The sequence below is a fragment of the Primulina huaijiensis genome, chromosome 8 (genome assembly GCF_012295235.1).
Source record: "Primulina huaijiensis isolate GDHJ02 chromosome 8, ASM1229523v2, whole genome shotgun sequence".
In the NCBI taxonomy this organism is placed as follows: Eukaryota; Viridiplantae; Streptophyta; class Magnoliopsida; order Lamiales; family Gesneriaceae; genus Primulina; species Primulina huaijiensis.
The window spans coordinates 14551979-14556984 of record NC_133313.1 but is presented as its reverse complement, the minus strand read 5'-3'; positions in this window follow the sequence as shown (position 1 = coordinate 14556984).

Genomic DNA, 5006 nt, shown 5'->3' with positions numbered 1-5006 from the left:
ACTGATTTATACCTTTCTTTCTGTTAGTCTGATTCTGTCGAAGTCTCGAACTCAAAGTCTGTCAATATCAATCTGAAGTGACATATCGAATAGGCATAATATCAATATACAATCTCATATCAATATTGAATCTGATCAGAACTCAATCTAATTCAAAATTAACGGCATAACGGCACAATCTCGATATCCCCCTCAATACAATATCAACAGATATCAATTACAATTCATAACCAATATCTGATACAATCGATAATCAATCGATAATCCAAATCTGTCCAATTTCAATCAATATAATCTAAAAATCATAACAATTCCATAATCAGTCTGTTCTTCGATCTGACTGCGATTCTATGATGTCTAATATATCAAGAACACCATATATCAATCAAATCATAATTCCTCCAATACCATAATTTCAAATGATAACAGAACTCAATAAAACTTATGTCCAGCTGTAGCTCGTGTCGAGAGGAGTACAGAACTGTATTCGGATGGAAAATCTGATAGACGGATCTTTCAAAATCACGAGTATAAGCAAGGAAGAAAATGAGGCTTTTCCTGAATTTTGTTCGGTTGTCTCGTTTCTGAAATGAAGGGAATAAGCTTATATATATTGCATGCCATTTCATACGTGTCCTCCGCTGAATTTTCGCCAAAAGCCCCTCGCGCATATGCACGCCCAAGTCCCGCGCATATGCGCGAGACCTACTTCCTCGACGCATGGGCAACTCAACTGCGCGCGCATATGCGCGCTATCTCGTCACGCATATGCGCCAAATGTTCTGGTCCGAACTCTTGGCTCTTCGGCAGCTCGCGCATGTGCGCGCACCTAATCTGCGCCTGTGCGCCAATATCTCTGTCTCGGCACTTGGGCTACTGGCCACCTCGCGCATATGCGTGCCCTCAAGTCGCGCATATGCGAGCAAAGTTCTGTCCGCGCATCTTGGTTCTCACACAGCTCGCGCATATGCGCGCCCTCATGCTGCGCATATGCGCGAGTCCTACTGGTCACACACCCAAGCATACTCATGCTATTCCAATTCAACTTTCCTAATGATCCGGCTATAATCAAATCAATTTATCGATAATTAATCTCAAATTACCGTAATAAAATTTCAGGCATTATAATTCTCCCCCTCTAAGACGCGATTTCGTCCCCGAAATCTCAGGCAATCATATCAAATACAATAAACAGGCATAATTAATACAAGCTGAACTAAATACTCACATCAGATAAATAAATCTGGGAATTCCTGTCTCATATCTGATTCAGTCTCCCAAGTAGCTTCTTCAACTCCATGACGAGTCCACTGCACTTTCACAAGTGGGATTGTCTTCGTTCTGAGTTGTTTTTCTTTACGATCGATAATCTAAACCGGTATCTCAGCATAGCTCAGTGTCTCATCAAGCTCGGTCTCGTCTGGCTGAATAATGTGAGAATCATCAGAGAGATACTTCCGCAGCATAGATACATGAAAGACATCATGTATCCTAGATAATGAAGGCGGTAAAGCGAGTCAACAGGCACGATCTCCTATCTTCTCGAGAATTTCATATGGACCAACGTATCGTGGAGACAACTTCCCTTTCTTGCCAAATCTGACAACTCCTCTGAAAGGTGAAATCTTCAAGAATACTCGGTCTCCAGCCTCAAATATCAACGGTCTACGTCGAATGTTGGCATATTTGGCTTGTCTGTCCTGAGCTGCCTTCATTCTCTTCTGAATCAGCTTCACTTTCTCAGTCATATCTCTGATCATATCAGGTCCAAGCTCAGGAACCTCAGAGATATCATCCCAATACAAAGAGGATCGACATTTCTTTCCGTACAACACCTCAAATGGTGCCATCTCAATACTCGTTTGATAGCTGTTGTTGTAATGCCCATGGGCTGTTCCCGACCCAACTAGCGGGAGTCAGTTATCCCGTGGCCCATTACTCAATGACTCCTCCAGCCTAGGCACTGGAGGAGTCATTGAGTAATGGGCCACGGGATAACTGACTCCCGCTAGTTGGATCGGGAACAGCCCATGGGCATTACAGTTGTTGTATGAAAACTCACAAAGAGGTAATGCATCTTGCCAACTAGTGCTAAAATCAAGCACTACAGCTTTCAGCATATCTTCCAATGTCTGGATCGTCCGCTCTGATTGTTCGTCAGTCTGTGGATGATATGCGGTAGAAGTGCGAAGTGAACCGAGGATCACGATCTGATACAATCGACTTCGGCACTCCGTGCAATCTGACCACTTCTCTGACATAAATTTCTGCCATCTGGTCATGTCTGTACGTCATCTTGTACGGAACAAAACATGCAGATTTGGTCAATCTGTCAATCACGACCCAAATCGCATCACGACCTCTGGAGGAACGCGGTAATTGCGTCACAAAATCCATGGAAATGTGATCCCATTTCCATTCAGGAATAGACAAATTCTGTAACAATCCTCCGGGTTTCTTTCTTTCAGCTTTTACCTGTTGGCAATTCAGACATCAGGATACAAACTCTGCAATATCAGCTTTCATTTGTTTCCACCAGAACTGTCTTTTCAAGTCATTATACATCTTTCTGCCACCAGGATGAATACTAAATCGACTGCTATGCGCTTCTGACAATATCTGTTGTCTCAAATCTGAAACATCTAGCACAACCAATCGATTATTCACATACAGTACATCCTCACGTACCTGATATTCTGATCGATGCCCTGCTCTGACCATCGATATTGAGTCCTGTACATTCTGATCAACTTTCTGAGCCGCTTTAAACTTTAAAATCAGCTCTGGTTCGGCTTGAACAGCATATAACCTTAATGGTCTACTATCTTTCTCAAATACAAATTCAGACAAATAGCAATCTTCTATCAAATTCGAAACACCAATCGTCGATAAGGATAAAGCACATACCTTCCGACTCAAGGCATCCACTGCTGCTTTAGACTTCCCTTGATAGTATTTGATTTCACAATCAAAATCCTTCAGTAAATCAAGACATCTTCGCTGCCTCATATTCAGTTCTGATTGCGAAAACAGATATTTCAGGCTTTTATGATCAGAATAGATTTCAAATTTCTCATCGTAAAGATAATGTCGCCATATCTTCAATGCAAAGACGATGGTTGCCAATTCAAGATCATGAATTGGATAACGAGATGCATGCGGTTTCAACTGTCTCGAAGCATAGGCAATGACATGGCCTCGCTTCATCAAAATACAACCCAAACCTCTGTGATAAGCGTCATAATATACAACAAATCCACCAGTACGTGACGGGATAGTTAATATCGGTGCACTGGTCGATCTCTTCTTCAATTATAAGAAGCTAGTCTCACACTCCTCAGACCAAACAAACGGAGCATTCTTCTGAGTCAACTGAGTAATAGGTTTAGCAATACTCGAGAAATCTTTGATAAATCAACGGTAATATCCTGCCAAACCCATAAAACTACGTATCTCTGGTACTGATGTCGGTCTCGGTCAAGAAATCACGGCCTCAACCTTGTTGGGATCAACTGATATACCATCTCCGGATATGATATGCCCCAGAAATACAACCTGTCTCAACCACAATTTACATTTCGACAGTTTTGCATATAATTTCTCAGCCCTCAGTGTTCTCAAAACAATTCTCAAGTGTTCAGCATGATCAATCATATTCTTCGAATATATCAAAATATCATCGATAAATATAATCACGAAATCATCGACTCATTTCTGAAATACACGGTTCATCAGACTCATAAAAACAGCTGGAGCATTCGTCAAACCAAACGGCATGACAATAAACTCATAATGTCCATACCTGGTTCTGAACGCTGTCTTTGACATATCAGAATTTCTGACTCTCAACTGATGGTATTCAGATCTCAGATCGATCTTGGAATAAACAGAAGAACCCTGCAACTGATCAAATAAATCATCAATACGAGGCAAAGGATATTTATTCTTTACCGTAGCCTTGTTCAGTTGCCGATAGTCAATGCAAAGTCTCATTGACCCATCTTTCTTCCTAACAAACAGTACTGGAGCACCCCAACGAGAAACACTAGGTCTAATGTACCCCTTGGCCAGTAAATCTTCCAACTGATCTTTCAATTCTTTCAATTCAATTGGTACCATTCTGTACGGAGCTCTAGAAATCCGAACTGTACCTGGTACCAATTCAATGCTGAAATCTATCTCTCGAATCGGAGGCAATCTCGGAATCTCATCTGGGAAGACATCAGCAAATTCACACACCACTGGCAGGTCCGCCAATGATGGACTCGATTTCAGTAAATCAACTGAATAGACAAGGAACCCTCTGCTCCTTTCTGTAACAATCGAGTCATAGACATAACAGATATCAAAGGAATTCTAGATCTAGAACCCTTACCGTAAAATTTCCACTCGTCAGCCATGTCAGGTCTGAATCTCACAATCTTGTGGAAACAATCAATGGTAGCTCTGTACTTGGTCAACATATCAATACCGATAATACAGTCAAAATCAGACAACCCAAGCACAATACAATCTAACTCAATATCATGCCCTTCATACTGCAGTGTACAATGTTTAATCGAATTCACGGATATCAAACCTTTCCCCAACGGAGAAGAAACAGACACTACAATAGATAAGGACTCAATAGGTAATGCGTGACTCAATGCAAATATCTCAGATATAAATGTATGAGAAACACTTGAATCTATCAATACGTAAGCAGGATAACCACATAAAGAACAGTTACCTGCAACAACATCGTTTGGTGCTTCCTGAGCCTGCTCCTCTGTCAAAGCAAATATTCTGGCCTGCTGTCTAGGAGGCTGGCTAACTGTCTGGCTTCCTCCTGGCCTCTGCTGTGACTGAGTGGATGGTGGTGGCTGAAAAGAATGTACAGCTGATGATCGTCTATATGTCTGAGCCATTGATCCAACTGATTCTGCTCCCTGGGATCCTTGGGAACCTCTCTGTGGACAAACTCTGGCAAAGTGTCCCTGCTGTCTGCAGATACGGCAACTACCAAT